This window comes from Eschrichtius robustus, chromosome 3, assembly GCF_028021215.1.
Source record: "Eschrichtius robustus isolate mEscRob2 chromosome 3, mEscRob2.pri, whole genome shotgun sequence".
Lineage (NCBI taxonomy): Eukaryota > Metazoa > Chordata > Mammalia > Artiodactyla > Eschrichtiidae > Eschrichtius > Eschrichtius robustus.
Window position 1 is genome coordinate 22,603,653 of NC_090826.1, and position 16,861 is coordinate 22,620,513.

Here is a 16,861-nt window from a genome sequence, read left to right on the forward strand (position 1 = left end):
CTAGGTTTTATTAATCCCACCTAGACTGGGAGGTAAGTGAAAGTACACTCATTTTACCAGTGAAGAACTTGAGAGGTGAAGTTACCTCCCCAAAGTCAAAGAAAATTATGTAATCACTCTTTACATATATTCAAGGAAAAGCAATTGCATCCTAATCAGTTGTCCCTGCAAAGACTTACTGTGTCTGGACCACAATATAATTAGACCTCAGGCTGCCATCACAATAGGACAGATCGTAGCTTATGTACTCTTCTCTGGCAAGCAGCCCAGTTTCAGTCGAGGTGGCCCCACCAATGACTCACTTTGTACTTGTCACTTCAGAGACTGGCCTTGATTATTGTAGCACCCTTTACCAAGGGTTAAGAGAAACCATGAGTCAGAACTGCTCGTGCCATTGGGCTCCACCTGCTCCCATATTTTCCTTCTACTAGCCCTCCAAAGAGGCCTCAAACTGCCATTACCCTTTTGAGGTCACGCATTGTCTCTAGAAGGGTATTTCGAAGGTACACATTGCCCAGTGTTTGCTGAAACAGTGAATGAATTTAGGGTCCATAGGATTTTGATTACTGTACCCCAGGAGAGAGAGGACTACAATTGCAGAGAAGGGGTTTGGAAAACCACCATCAGAAAGGGCAAGTCCAGTGGATATTGAATGGGAGGGGATGGGATAGGAAGTCTACTTACAGAAGTTGAGAATGTGCAATAAAGAAAAGCCAGGTGCTGAAACCAAAACACAGCCTAAACCACTGTTTCAATTCCATCTGTAAGAGGCGTGAAGGGAAGAGAAGGAAACACCAGCACCTGGACCGCTTGCTCCATCTTTCTCCTCTGTGGGTACCATTAATTTCTTCCCCCAAGAATTTTTGCCTCCTTCATAAAGCATAGAGGTCATATGACAGGAACAAACACCCTCAACTTCTCTGCATCTGGTACTGAGGAGACACACACACACACCATTAATTCATTCATTCGATCAGCGTTTATCTCCTTCCTGCCCCACCAAGAAAAACAATCTTCCCCTGTCTCTATCACCTACTTTTCCCATACTCCCTTCACATAATCTATTCTAACATTAAACAACTTAAATTCCTGTACAGTCCAAGCAGTTGAACTAAATGAGTGACAGGAAAAAGAAGCAATGCAGATGTAAACTGAACAGTTTTCTTGACATTCGTGTAGGACCTCTGGTCCATACATGCTGTTTTCCATTTCTAAAGCCATGTTCACTCAACTCATTAAAATATAAACTAAATACAAAATAAAATGGCTTTCCCTGAGGTTACCAGTGTCTTCTTGGTTAACTGCCACATCCAAGGCCTGTTTTCAGCTCAAAACGTATCCGACTACTCTGCAGCATGTGATGCTCTGGGCCATGTTCTAATCCTCAAAACTTCTTCTTTGGCTTCTCAGACACCACTCAGTCTCCTGGTTCTCCTCTGATCATGCTTCCTCTGTCCCCCGGCTTCTTTCCTGACCACCGTTTAAATGTTGGGTTTTCATGTCCTCTCATCACTCTCCCTGCTCTTCCAACATGACTTCAGTCACCACTCTTATTCTGACAACCTCTACATCTTTATTTACAACTCGGATTTCTTGCTTGGAGTCCAACCCTATATCCAATTACCCTGTAGACATATATACACTCACATGTTCCCAAGGTATGCACCTCCAGGTTTCCTTTTCAAGGGGGTGCTGAGAGAGGGGTCGGAATGAGTGAGACTTCAGCAGCGTTTGCAGCAGTTCACAATTCAATAAACAATGAGGTTAACAACAACAAAAAAACTTATATTCACCTCCTACGTGGACCTTACTCGCTACCCCTACCACCTACTTTCTCAGTTATCAGAGTTAGAGACCACAATATGTTCAGCATCCCAAAATGAAACTTTGGTATTATCTGCAAGTTTCTCTCTTACCTCGCAGGTCCAGTGGGACAATAAAGTCTGTATATTCTCTACCTCAGAAGTGTCTCTCGGGGACTTCCCTGGTGGCGCAGTGGTTTAGAATCTGCCTGCCAGTGCAGGGGACACAGGTTCGAGCCCTGGCCTGGGAAGATCCCACATGCCACGGAGCAACTGAGCCCGTGCGCCACAACTACTGAGCCTGAGCTCTAGAGCCCGCGAGCCACAACTACTGAAGCCCGTGGGCCTAGAGCCCGTGCTCTGCAACAAAGAGAAGCCACCACAGTGAGAAGCCCGTGCACCGCAACGAAGAGTAGCCCCTGCTCGCCACAACTAGAGAAAGCCCGCGTGCAGCAACGAAGACCCAACACAGCCAAAAATAAATAAATAAATGAATTAAAAAAAAAAAAAAGTGTCTCTCAATTCCTTTATCTCCTCTTGCCTTGTTTACCATTCAAGTTCAAAGCCAACATAATTTAATGGGACTTTATAACCTCCAGTCTCTCCAATCTATCCTCCGACATTGCCACTAGAGTTACCTTTCTAAAATGCAGAGATAGGGACTTCCCTGGTGGTCCAGTGGTTAAGACTCCGCGCTTCCACTGCAGGGGCACAGGTTCAATACCTGGTCTGGGAACTAAGATCCCACATGCCGTGCGGCACAGCCAAAAAAAGATAAAATGCAAAGATAGAGCAATCCTTTACTTCAAAACTACTGACCCCTAGTTACCTGCAGGATAAAATTTAAACTTTGTCTGGACCACAAGATACTTTGTATTCAGCTCTTGCCTATTTCTCAGGCTCATGAAAAGCCCAGGCAGTTCTCCCTTTGATGTTCCTAATCAAGCTGACCTCTCACCCTTCCCGGGAGACCACAGGCCTGCTAGTTCCTCACTTAGAATGCTGTCATCGTCCACACTCCACCCTTTTACTATTCCTTCAAGTTTTAGCTCAAATTTTAACTCCCCAGGAAAACCCTCTCAGCCTTTAGCCAACTGTGCAGTTGCTCTGTCCTCAGAATACATTATTCATGCCACACAGCACTTATCAAGTAGAAGTATAATTTGCTGTCATGTCTATTTCCCCCACTGTGAGTGCTCAAGGACAGAAAAAGTGGTTCATCTCAATCCCCAGTGACTAGCACAATGCCTAGCAAATTAAGTCATATTCACTAAGTAAGTGTTGAATGAGTGAATGAAAGGCAACTGAATACTTGTAATATCACCAGAAAAGTAGCAGAATTATTTGTCTCTCTTCCTCTAACCTACTGGTTCTCAAACATTTTTGTTTTGTGACCCCTTCATAATTTAAAAAATTACTCAGAACCCCAAAAAACTTTCTATCTGTTGGTAATATCTATTGATACTTATTGTATTAAGATTAAAACTGAGAAAATTTTAAAATATTTATGATAGATTTCAAAATAATAATCCATTACAGGTTAATTAACAATATATTTGTATGAAAAATAACTATTTTCCAAAAATAGAGAAGAATGGCATTGTTTTACATTTTTTGCAAATCTCTTTACTGTCTGGTTTAATTGAAGGCAACTCAGTTCTCATATCTGCTCTTGCATTCAACCTGTTACTATATGGTGTTTTGGTTTAAGTAAATGAAGAAAATCCAGTCCCACACAAGATATATAGTTGGTAAAGATGTCAGCCATTCTTTCAAATGAAATAGTATTCCATGAAAAAACGTGGCTTTTTCAGCTCACAACTCCAACAATGGCATAAGTGCTTTTCCTGCAGATCAGCTTTTCACATGCAGCATAAATGCTCTATGTGTACTTCTCACTTTGTCACATAGAATATTAAAAAAACAGATACTCAGGACTTCCCTGGTGGCGCAGTGGTTAAGAATCCGGCTACCAATGCAGGGGACGCGGGTTCGAGCCCTGGTCCGGGAAGATCCCACATGCCTCGGAGCAACTAAGCCCGTGTGCCACAACTACTGAGCCTGCGCTCTAGAGCCCGTGAGCCACAGCTACTGAGCCCACACGCCTAGAGCCTGTGCTTCGCAACAAGAGAAGCCACCGCAATGAGAAGCCCGCACACCACAATGAAGAGTAGCCCCTGCTCGCCACAACTAGAGAAAGCCCGTGCATAGCAACGAAGACCCAACGCAGCCAAATAAATAAATAAATAATAAAAGACAGATACTCAAAGGGCAAGAATTAGTAAAATTAATGATTTTTACTTCTTCATCAAGGACGTCCTTCGATGAAACTGACTTTTTTTTTAATTGTAAATTTGTGTTGATGAAGAATACAGTGACCACCAGTACAGTTTGGTGACAGGGCTTTGAAACAAACTAAGACACCAGCAGTTTAACCCACAATTTCATTTTACATCAGTGTGGAGTCAACATAGTGAAGGAGGCAGAAAAAGTCTAAGTATTATTATGAAATAGTTTTGACCTCATGAACCCCCAAAAGAGTTTCAGGGACCCCAGAGTTGGCCAACTACACTTAGAGAACCACTGCTCTGGGTAATAGGGCTTCCCTGGTGGCGCAGTGGTTAAGAATCCGCCTGCCAAGTCAGGGGACACGGGTTCAAGTCCTGGTCCAGGAAGATCCCACATGCCACAGAGCAACTAAGCCTGCGCTCTAGAGCCCATGAGCCACAACTACTGAAGCCCGTGAACCTAGAGCCCGTGCTCCACAACAAGAGAAGCCACCACAGTGAGAAGCCCGTGCACCGCAATGAAGAGTAGCCCCCCCACTCGCCACAACTAGAGAAAGCCTGCGCGCAGCAAGGAAGACCCAACACAGCCAAAAATAAATGAAAGAAAGAAAATGCATGGTATTAAAAAAAAATTTTTTTTTAAACTGGGTAATAATACCAATGTCTTAGAATTGCTGTGATGGTAAATAATGTATTTAAAGCACCCAGAACAAAATCTTATAGGAGGAACACCATAAATGTTTCTACTCGTTATAGCAGAGCTGTGATGGCTCTACGTCAATTATCTAACATTTATTCAAAATTCTATCACATTTGCAACATTTCACATGTAACATTTATCTTCAGGATTCTTTGCTTGCCTTCTTTATAATAGGTGTCTATATGTGTTAAAATACACGTAACATAAAATTTACCAGTTTAACCATTTTTAAGTGTACAGTTTAGTACTTCTGACTTATTTACCAACGCCATTTATCAAATGTTTATTTCACACGTAACAGGGTAGATTCAATCCTTTTTGAGACTCTGCATTTCTCTAGATGCCTTTTTCTGGTTTTTTTTTTTTTTCAGACAAGGCTTAAATGCCTTTTCTATTCAGAACACTTACCAATCCAAAGGTGTTTTGTTTTTTTTTTTAATAAATTATTTTATTTTATTTATTTATTGTTGGCTGTGTTCGGTCTTTGTTGCTGCGCATGGGCTTTCTCTAGTTGCGGCGAGCGGGGGCTGCTCTTCATTGTGGTGCGCGGGCTTCTCATTTCGGTGGCTTCTTGTTGCGGAGCACGGGCTCTAGGCGCGGGGGCTTCAGTAGTTGTGGCGCACGGGCTTAGTCGCTCCGCGGCATGTGGGATCTTCCCGGACCGGGGCTCGAACCCGTGTCCCCCTGCGTTGGCAGACGGATTCTTAACCACTGCGCCACCAGGGAAGCCCAATCCAAAGGTTTTTTTGACGACTTTATTTAACGGCTTATCCTCCAGATTGGTGAACTGATCGTAGAGTCGTAAATACCCGATCCAGCACGTACCCATCAGCCTAAATACTTCAAAGCCTCCCTTTCTGTAACTTGCACTTTCAAGGTCCCGCGCTAAGTCTCTAGTATCGCGAGATGCCTCTACGCCAGGTAGGGGTGGGGCTTAACCTGCAGTGGAGTCCCAGCACCCTTAGCGAATTTCTAACTCCCTAACTGCGCATGACGCGGCGCAGGCGCAATAGACGTTTCTTGACTTCCGAGGGCTTCAGAAGGTATAAATACCGATGCCTTGAAACTGTTCAGTCTTTTCGGGGAAGCTTATTGTCGTGCGCTTTGGGTACTAGGTGAGTGTGATTAGATGCCTGCTTCGTCAGCGCTTTGTTTGGTACTGGGCTCGCCACAGCCTTTTCTGTGGGGGGTCATACTATTTAGGATGATTCCGAATCTTCGGTGTCCATGCTAACTACGCTTAACTCGCAAAAATGGGGCCGGGTCGGGTGTGGGCGGGGGAGGCCTCGCTGGCCGCGGATCTTGGCCGTAAGCAAGGGTCGCTAGCGCGGGAATTCCCAGGCCTGCAGGGCGCGACCCTCCGTGCCCACAAGCTAAGTGCGCAGCGCCCGCCCTCATTATTGCCTGTTGCGCCATTATGCTGCTTCTTGGGAGGCGCGTTAGCGTCTTCAGTGGGGTTGAATGTAGGCCATTTTGTTCCCGATTCGGATTATTCTTATTTCTGCTGCCATTTATTTTTTCTTTTGGGGCAGTTGTTTTATTTCAGACGACCGGGTTAAAAGTAGGAGCCTTTATTGGGGTTATAACGGCTGTTTGTTATTTGCTGTTTCTTTGGCAGCAAGCTAAAAGCCTGTTGGGATTCCTAGATGTCTTTGGAGTACCTGGTTGAAAATTCAGATTATTGATGTGTCTGCTGGTTAGTCTTGAGCGCAACTCTTGTTGACGCTCTGGGGTGATTGGGATCTACTCCCTTATAGATAGCCCTGCGAAGTAGTTATCAACTTGGTGAAGTTAATTTCTAAAGTGTAGTGACCAACGTGGATACCCCGGGCGGTCACTCTCCCCGGGCTCTGTCCTGGTGGCGTAGGGGAGCATAGGGCTCTGCCCCATGATGTACAGTCCCTTTCCACAACGTTGGAGATGAAGCCGGGCCTCGAGTCCGCGCCTGCATATTCCTACAGCTTCTCAGAGTCCTGTGGACAATGACTGAGGAGACAAACCATGCAGGAAACAACTCTCTAGAGCAGCCTGTCTGAATCTAGGTTGATCCGAAGTGAATGAAAAATTTGTTTTAAGCAGTTTGGGTGTAGTACTGGATTAAAGCTCTTACCTGCCTTGTTTTGCAGCGTTCGTTTGGGATTTCAAATAATTTGATTCGGGGTAAGTAAATCTACGAATTCCTTTTGGCCTGTTATTGTTTGCCTGCCAACATTTTGCATAAGATATTTTATCCTTCTGAACTCAGTTCCCTTTTATGCTGCCATTCCATGCATCTAGATATTTTGCTACTTTTTTTTTGTAGGCATGTTGACAGTTTCTTAGGTGTATGCTCATGTTCCAGGAAGATGGCTTTTTAAAATTTATCTTCACATCTTTAATACTCAACGATAGAGGAGAGATTTCTGTTTTGCAAATGGAACAATTTTGAATGACTTAACCAAAGACAGCAAAGCTGTCATGTGAGCCATGTAATGTGTGTACCCTCTCGATCTTTCCAGGGGAACTAAGGGTTTGGTCTCTTGTACAGTTCCTTTCTGTGATATGGGGGGTTAAGTTGCGCCAGCATATGCGGAGCATATGTCTACAATGACAGTAACTATGATAGATAAAAGCATAACTTTTGGAAGTTATTAGAAACAGTTGTTAATCCTGGTGGACTTTAACTTTCCTCAAGTCATGTAGTATGGGATGCGGGGAAATGAAATGTCTTGAAAACGGGTACAGTTAAGTCCTCTACATACAAACCTTAAGATGCGAATGTGTGTGCACATGTCCAATCACGTAAGTTAATTCAGGTGTCTGGTGTACATTGTCACATGCGTGCATCCTCTACAAGTGGTTGTGCTTTAGCATACTTTACAGTACTGTATGCAGTACAGTAGGACAGTATCTGTATTTTAAGCCCAGGATGTCTGGAAACAAGCATAAAAGCAGTGACGTAAGTGGCACTGCTGAAGAACGAAAGAGTTTCATGATGCAGGAAGTGGTAAGGGGGTTTTCTTTATGTGAGGAGGTATTGTTAGTTTTTGAGGCAGAGGACCGGAACGTAGAACGGTACACGAAAGTTGAAGCAACCATTCAGAATGCAATCCAGTGCTACTGTGTCATCTGACGAGAAAAAAAGCTAGTACCCAGATAGCACTGGATCGTTTTTTCAAGAGGGTAGATAGAATTGAATCCAGCAAGGGACCAGAACCTGTGCCATCAACGTCAGGCACGGGTGAAATTGCAGCTTGCCCTCCATCTCCTATTGCTGATGATCCTTCAGCTCTACCATCTCCCACCTCCAGTCAGTAACTCATGGCCTATTCACTTGAGGCCAGCCCCTGTATGCTAGCTGTTGTACTTTTCAAGGTACTGTAAAATTTAAAATGTTTCTTATATTTTTTTGTGTTTGTTTATGTATTTGTGTGAAAAATATTATAAACCTACTACAGTACAGTACCATATAGTCGAGTGTGTTAGTTGGGTACCTAGGCTAACTTTGTTGTACTTTGTCCGCTCTCAGAACGGAACTTGTTCATATGGGAACTTACAGTAGCTGTTCAGACATTGCAACGTGGATACCCCGGGCGGTCACTCTCCCCGGGCTCTGTCCTGGTGGCGTAGGGGAGCATAGGGCTCTGCCCCATGATGTACAGTCCCTTTCCACAACGTTGGAGATGAAGCTGGGCCTCGTCCGCGCCTGCATATTCCTACAGCTTCTCAGTCCTGTGGACAATGACTGAGGAGACAAACCATGCAGTGAGACATCTAGTAAACCAGAATTGAAAAGTGAAATAAGATTGTTATGTATGAATCTAATTCTTTTTTGTCCTTTTCATTCAGGAGAGAAGAGGAGCCTTGCCTGACTTGAGCAGTTAACAATGCTTTGTTTGGCAGGGAGATTAGTAAAGTGAGTAATACACTATTTTTGGAAGATAAGCCTGGGCAATTTGAAAATGTTAAGTTTTGGCACAATGTTTAACCCTGGAACTGCACCTTAAAAACCATCAGTAACAGTGTTCTGTTGCCCAGGTGCCTTTTGAAATTTAGAAGGAATTCCAGAAGACACTTGAGTGTGGCAGGTCTGTGGACAGTACAGTGACCTGGGAGTCCCAAGAGACCCTTTCAGGTTTCCTATGAGGTGGAAACTTGATGTACTGATACTAAGATCTTGGCCATCCTCAAGTAAACTGGATTTTCTTAAAAGTGGAAAGCAGATGCCCATGGGAATCTACATGTCTTAATAAAGAGATCCATGTCAGTTTCTAATGTACTCGTGCATTATAATAAAGGTGACTATATACATAATTGTGTGGTTCTTTTCTTTGGCCACACCATGTGGCTTGCAGGATCTTAAGTCCCCCAACCAGGGATCAAACCTGGTCCCCCTGCAGTGAAAACACCAGGGAATTCCCTATGTGGTTCTTTCTATGCAAATATGACTGCTAAATGAGTATTCTATAAATGAAGCTGCTTGTTCAAGCAGTTAATACCTGATTGATTCTGCACTAATTAAAGGCCCTGAGCTCTTGTGTTTAATATTGGCATTTGTGTACTACTACTTGGGAAGATGCATGTTTCCTAACCAGTTGTAAATAGGTAACTTAAGGTATGGTCTTACAGACTTACACATTAGGCCACTGGACATGGGTGTTGAATGAGAGGTCTTGATGCTGATGAGACCTAACCATTGTACAAGATTTGGTGCAAATGTTAAGTTAAAAGCAGCTGTTGGGGTAGTTAATCCTCTGCTTCTGGGTCAAAGGGCTATGCTTGAGTCACAATAGGACTTTGTCAAGCCTGTGTACAGGCTGCCAGCATTATAGGGAAGTCATAAGACTGAAGGATGGTGACTAGCGGGGAACCATCTAGAAGGTAGAGTCTGTATCTTGGGTGGGGCTATTAAGTGAATTTTACAAGATGGGGTGGTAGAATAATCCATTTAGAACATTGGGGTCAGGTTTAAGGGGGGGATTTGGGGGTTTGGTGGGTTGTGGCACAAACACAATGTCCAGATGTACAGTTTTACAGCGTTCAGGGCCAAGAGGGTAAACTAGAATAGGAGCTAGTTTGTGGCCATGATTTTTGGAGAACCTGGGTTGCTTTACCTAAACAAGTAGCAACACTTACAGTGCTTACCTGGGCCAGGCTCTTGTAAGCACTTGGCATGTGTTAATCACAACCCTGAAGTAGGTATTAATCTGTCTGCTTTGATAGGAAAACCCAGGAGGAGAAAGGCTAAAAAATTGCCCAAATCTACAACTAGGAAGTGGACTGGTCCTGTATCCCCAGGGTTAGCCCTGTGTCCAGCTCACGTCTTGGCATCATTCCCACATACACATTCTTTGGATGGTAGGTGCACAGTAAAGTCTGAACAATGTTTTCAGTGTAAATTCTCAGGGTAGGGCTGGGTGCTAGGTGGGGAATATATCCATTTCTCCTGGTGTCCAAGTGTAGCTGAAGCAAAGGTGTCAGCAAGTATTCTAGGTCACACCCTTTGCTGAAATTCAGGTTGCAACATACCTACCTGTAGACTTTTTACAAACAGGTTATTCTCGCTTTTTTCTCCATGTAGGCCTTAGTAGTCGTAGCAGTGGTTGCTAAACTGAGACTGCCTGGATTTGAATCCTGATACCACTTGTAGTCCCTGTGACCTTGCGCAAGCTACTTAACTTCTCTGCCTCAGTTTCCTTATGCATAGAATGGGGACAATAAAAGTACCTCTTGGAGTTGTAGTGAGAATTTTGAGTTAATATTTGTAAAAAAGCTTACAGTCTCATAAGTACAATGAGCTTGTGAGAAAATTCTCTGACTTAAAAGCAAACAACTAGGGATATAGTATCCATTAAAGTTTTGTTTAATAAAGTCTGCCACCACAGATAAATGATGTACTAAACCAGGCTTATCTCACTCGAAACCCTACCTATTCAGGAGAGAAAAGGGGAGATGCAGGGATTAGTATTGCCCAAGATCACCTAACTAGTAATAGAACCAGGATTTGAACCTAACTCCAAAACCGTATCATGATATACTATTACCTTTGAACAAGGCAGTGTGGTAAGATACGTACATTATTTCGTCTAATATTCTATGCGCCCCTGTAAAGTAGGTACCCTTTGTGCCCATTTTGCAGAGGAGACTGAATTTGGAGTTGAGGAACTTGCACGAGTTATATAGCCAGTAAGTTGCAGAGCATGCATCTGAGCAAGGCAATTGACTGCAGAACCTGTGCTCAACCCACATCATATCTTGCCTTGAGAAAATTAGCTATTTACACTTTGTATTCAGCTAATTAGTACCCACTACACCATAAAAACTCAGTTTCAGTTGTAACAAATTATAAACCTACTATGTGCCTATGTCTGCTTGACTCTGGATGATACTAAGATAGACATGAGTGCAGTTTCCTGGGGAGCGGGAGCCCTTCCTGGCTGTTACTTCTGTCTTTCACCACTTTCTGTCTTTATGCATGTCTTTCCCTCTGATGGATGGGATCTTAGTTCCCCAACCAACCAGGAATCAAATCTGGGCCCCCTGCAGTGGAGTCTTAACCACTGGACAGGCAGGGAAGTCCCAGAACCTGTGTCTTTATGATGGTATCTGACATTTGATGAGGATTTACTATGTGCTAGGCATTCTTTAATCCTTACAACAGCCCTATGCAGGGCAGGGATGTTTTTTATATCCATGTTATAGAAAAGGAAGACAATCAAGGTTAGATTATTTGCCCAAGGTCACACATCTTTAGATGAAGGTCTGCATCTTTAGAGCCTGAACTCAACCACCCTTCACACCTCCCCTTCCCTAAGCACCCAGAATGGCCTCTCTCAAAGGTAGGGTGGGCACCTTGAGCATTCCATCATGATAATGTTATTAGCATTCTGATGTGCTTATTTTTTAGTTGATGTGCATCTAACCTGCTAGTTGAGTTATCCTCAAAGAATGGGACCATATATGTATGCTCAGGACCTAGTACTGGGCCTGGCACATAGCAAACGCTGGTTGATGACTTTATTGTTCTTCTGTGTTCTATTTCATTGATTTCTGTTTTGATCTTTATTATGTTCTTTCTTTTGTTTATTTTGGGTTTAGTTTGCTCTTCTTTTCCTAGTTCCCTAAGGCAGAAGCTGATTAATTTGAGACCTTTTCTTCATTTCTAGTATAGGCATTTAGTGTTATTAGTTCTCCCAAATACTCCCAAATACTCCTCTAACAATATTCCACAAGTAAAAAACAAAACAAACAAAGATATTCCAGAAGTTCTGTGTTATGTTTTCATTTTAATTCAGTTCAGAATACTTTGAAATTCCCTTTTGATTTCTTCTTTGACCTGTGGGCTATGTAAAAGTGTGTTTTGTTTTGTTTTTTTTTTTTATTTAGGCCACGCCAAGTGCTTGCAGGATCTTAGTTCCCCGACCTGGTATTGAACCCGGGCCACAGCAGTGAAAGTGCTGAGTCCTAACCAGTGGACCGCCAGGGAATTCCCAAAAGTGTGTTTTTAAATATTTGGGAGTTTTCCAAAGAGCTTTCTGTTATTTGTTTCTACTTTCATTCCATTGTGGCCTAAGTGTATGTTTACTTTATATGATTGAATCATCTTAAATTTAACAAGACTTTTTCTATAACCTAGTATAGCCTATCTTGGGAATTGTTTCACGTGCACTTAAAAGGCGTGCGTATGTTACTGTTGTCTGAAAAAATCAAGGTGGAGTGTGAAGAAAGGTGAAGTGTTCCTTAAATGTCCATCAGTTCAAATTGATTGAAAGTGTTGTTCAAGTCTATTCTATCCTTGCTGGTTTTCTTCCTACCTGTCCTATCAATAATATTGAGAGTGGGTTATTGAAATCTGCAGCTATAGTTGTCGATTTGTCTATTTCTTCTAGAAGTTCGATCAGTTTTTACTTCACGTATTTTGAAGCTCTGTTATTAGTTGCATATACTGAGGATTGTGCATTTTGATTGACTCCTTTACCATTGTGAAATTACCTTCTTTATTTCAATAATACTCTTTGCTCTGAAATCTACTTTGCTATTAATATAGCTGCTCCAGCTTTTTTTTGACTAGTGTTACCAGAGTATGTCTTTTTCTGTCTTTTTACTTTTCATCTATTTTTTCTATCTTTTTACTTTTAATCTTGAACAACACGGGAGTGCTACTGAAAATCCCCATATAACTTCACAGTTGGCCCTCCATATCTGTGATTCTGCAACCACGGATTTAACCAACCTTAGATCGTGTAGGACTGTAGTACGTAGTACGTATTTGTTGAAAAAAATCTAAGTGGACCTGCACAGTTCAAACCTGTGTTGTTCAAAGGTCAACTGTATTTATGTTTAACGTGTATATCTTGTAGGCAGTGTGTGGTTAGGTCTTGCTTTTTCTATTTATTATGACAATCTCTGCTTTTTATTTGGAGCGTTCAGACCACATTTTTTGTTTTAAAGCTTTTTTTTTTTGCATTTATATATTTGGCTGCATCGGGTCTTAGCTGTGGCATGCGGGATCTTTAGCTGCAGCGTGCAAACTCTTAGTTGCGGCATGCACGTGGGGTCTATTTCCCTATCCAGGGATCGAACCCGGCCCCCTACATTGGAAGTGCGGAGTCTTAGCCACTGGACCACCAGGGAAGTCCCAAGACCACATTTATTTTTAATCACAGATCTGTAGGTTTATAGTTTATAGGTTTATAGTTTGAACATTTTTTAGCCATTATTTCTTCATGTATTTTCTGCCCCCAGTTCCTCCTTATTTTCAGGGTCTCCAATTACCTGTAGAGTAGGCTACTTCATAAAGTTATTCCATAGTTCACTAATACTATTTTCACTTAAAAATTTTTTTTCTATGTTTCATTTTGGATAGTTTCTTTTGCTGTGCATCAAGTTCACTAGTCGTTGCTTTTCCAATACCTAATCTATTGTTAATGCCATCCAGTGTATTTGTAATCTTAGATATTGTCGAGAAGCTCACTTTAGGTCTTTTTATATCTTCCATGTCTCCACTTAACTTTTGGACGTATGCCTTACAGTTATTTATTTTTTTAATGTAAGTCTTTTTTTTTTAAATGTTTTTAGTTCTTTATTTTTGGCTGCGTTGGGTCTTCGTTGCTGCACACAGGCTTTCTCTAGTTGCGGCGAGCGGGGGCTACTCTTCGTTGCGGTGCGCGGGATTCTCATTGCGGTGGCTTCTCTTGTTGCAGAGCATAGGCTCTAGGCTCCTGGGCCTCAGTAGTTGTGGCATGTGGGCTCAGTAGTCATGGCGCACGGGCTTAGTTGCTCTGCGGCATGTGGGATCTTCCCGGACCAGGGATCGAACCCACGTTCCCTGCATTGGCAGGTGGATTCTTAACCACTGTGCCACCAGGGAAGCCCTGCCCTACAGTAATAATAACTTTTAATATCGTTCACTTCTAGTTCTATCATCTGTGTCATTTCTCGGTTGGATTCAATTGCTGTTCTCCTTACTATGGTTTGTGTTCAATAAATAAAATACAACAATAATAGAATATGAAAAAAATTAATATTTGCATTCAAAGAAGGAAGAGATAAGTGGGGCTAAGGAAGGCTTCATGGAGATGGCAACTGAATTGAGCCTTAAAATATACATATCAAGAATTCAGCTAGGCAGGAAAGAAGGCACCTGGTAAGAGAGGTGAGAAAGGTAAGAAAGCAGGAATGAGCATGGGCATGTTCAGAGTACAGTGCAGATGCCAAGGGGGAAATAGGAAACCAACAGCTTGGGGCATTTGCCACCTGGTGCTCCTAGCACAGCACTGAAGAAATATCTGAGTCTTTAAAGATTTTTAAGCAGGGCGAAGTCTCACAGCCATGATTTAGGGAGATTAACCTGGGGATCTTGGTGGAATGAAATGAAGGGGAAAGGATGAGGGGTGGGAGCAGAGGCCAGGTGGGTGGTGCTTTAGACCAGAGGGGCAGAAATAAAAGATGGAGAGGAGAGGGAAGAATCAGAAAAGATGTTAAAGTTTGAATCTGTACTTCTCAGAGAACCTTAACGTTGGCTTGAAGGATGAAGGGTGGGGGTGGGGGTGGGGGGTCTAGATCCAAGGAAAATGAGTTTTATTTGGGGTATTGAGTCTTCTGGGTAGAGCCGTAGGACTAAAACTTAGGGTGGAGGTCAGAACCAGACCAGGTGGGCTGCCCTCTCAGTTAAAAGGTGATGGCTCGGCCCTAAACAAGATTTCTGATCTCCTTCTACCACTTGTATGATGACCCCAGAGAAAACTTGCTTAACCTCTTTGAACCTCATTTTTTTCATTTTCCAACTGTCGAGGGTTTTGTGAGGAACAAATGAAGTAATGGATGGATGTGTTTCTGTAGTTGAAGTAAGAGGTTTTACAAAATACGTGATGATAGTTTTATAATTACATCAAGCCATGTGAATGAGTAAGATCTTGGAGGAAGACAGCAGAGACAGATCAGAGATCCCAGGGTTAAAACTTGGAGGAATTTCACAGTGTAACATCCAAAAGAGGAGTCTGTGATGGAAGCAGAAGTAAACTTGAGGAGGTGAGAAACCTTAAAGATGGGGAGTGCCTTGGGGTGGGCTCTGTGTAGAAGAAACTCGGTTGGTAAACACTCATCAAAAGTGTCTATCTAGAGTTCAGGTATGATAGAATGACCTTCAGAGTCAGAATCAACATGAAATGGAGAAAATATCCTTCTGCAGAGGCCACTCCTTTGACCTGGGAAACCCCCAGACACAAAAGGCCTGAAAGGTCACCATAGGGAACTTGAAATCCTGAAGAAGAACTGTTTGTATCCCGTCCTGAAGAAGGAGTGTGTTAACGAGACAGGGTAGTCGGCTTGGCGCCTGTTTTCCATCACTAGCTCCCAACCTCAGTTCACACCCTCATCTTTCTTATCTGGCCTCCCTTCCCCACTCTTGGTTTCCCCTTCCCCCAAGTCCATTCTCTGCATTCTCCATTTTGTTCTAAAACAAAAATCTGCTCCTGTCACTCACGTGCGTAAATCCGTTCCATAGTTCCCCATTTCCCCAGGGAAGAGGCTGCCTCCTTAGACAAGACCCTGAATCCATGGTCTGTCTCACCCTCTCCAGTTCCTCTGCATGGCACCCTCTGCCCCAGTCAGACCTTGGCAGTTTCCCACAACCACCACAGGCTCCCATCGCTCCCTGTCAGTGCACGGGATGCTTCTCCTAGGATGCCCTGCCCTCTTAGGCTTAACCTGGAAAGCCTTTGTTAAGCCCCGGCTGAGCCAGGTAACCTTGTGCGTACGGTGGTCACAGCCCTGGGTAGTTGCTGATAGTCCGATTTCTCATCTTTCTCTGATGGAGAGCCTCTTGAGAGCAGGGAGGATCAGAATCTCTTTTGTCCGTACAGTCCCTTCCACACCAGATTCTCCCAAACAAACCTTGATTTCAAGTAGTCTTTCTGGTTGTCAGTCCGCTTGTCCCAATTTGGGGTCTTCAAAATACACACCCACTGTACCCTTGCCAGGGCGGAGAGAGCCTGGTTAGGAGCGCCTTAGCCAGAGCGCGCCACTTGCACTTCCCAGGGCGGCCGCCAGGGGCCGCCGGGCTCTTTGTTTTCTTTTCTGGCCCGGGGTCGGGGCCGGAGGCCTGCAGAGCGCATGCTCTGGGGCAGTTCGCGGCCGGGCCGGGGAGCCGAGGAGTTCCTTGTGGCCGACCTGCAGCGAGGTAGGTTGCGCCCGTCACGCGCGGAGGGTCGGGGCGGAGGGCGGCGCGCGGGGCGGGCACAGTCTGGGCACCGGCGGTCTGCGGCGGGTCGGGGCCGTTGCCTGCGCGTGCCCGTGTCGCGCGGCGCCAGCCCCACGTGAAGCCGAGTGGCTGAGAGGTGCGGGCGCGCGGGTCTCCGGCCCCGCGGGGCCCCCCGGAGCCTGCCGGGCCCCGCCTCGCCCGAGCGAGGGCCGCGCGGCCCCTCTGCAGCTGCGCCTCGCACGCCTGGCCCGCGCCGCCCGCGGGGGCGGGAGATTCAAACGGCCCGAGCGCGGCCGGCCAGGGTGCGCGCGGCCGCGGTGACCTCGCCGCCAGCGGTGCTCCGACCAGCGCGCCTCCCGAGCCGGGGCGGCAGCCCTGGCGGGGCCGCGTT

The 16,861-nt window shown here is 44.4% G+C and overlaps 1 protein-coding gene and 2 non-coding genes across 6 annotated transcripts in view; all 3 read left to right on the plus strand.

Annotated features, from left to right (window-relative positions):
• The first annotated feature begins 5,820 nt into the window (after positions 1–5,820).
• RCC1 (regulator of chromosome condensation 1) overlaps positions 5,821–16,861 on the plus strand; it is a 29,206-nt gene continuing 18,165 nt past the window's right edge. The window contains exons 1-3 of one of the 4 annotated variants that reach the window (XM_068539296.1): positions 5,821–5,905; positions 6,917–6,950; positions 8,619–8,685. The gene's annotated coding sequence lies outside the window, so the exon portion shown is untranslated. The other 3 variants (XM_068539295.1, XM_068539298.1, XM_068539299.1) reach the window with 3 other exon arrangements.
• LOC137763158 (small nucleolar RNA SNORA73 family) lies at positions 6,603–6,806 on the plus strand. The gene has a single exon (XR_011073720.1). It is a non-coding gene; the product is annotated as a small nucleolar RNA SNORA73 family (small nucleolar RNA).
• LOC137763160 (small nucleolar RNA SNORA73 family) lies at positions 8,345–8,545 on the plus strand. Its single transcript, XR_011073722.1, has one exon. It is a non-coding gene; the product is annotated as a small nucleolar RNA SNORA73 family (small nucleolar RNA).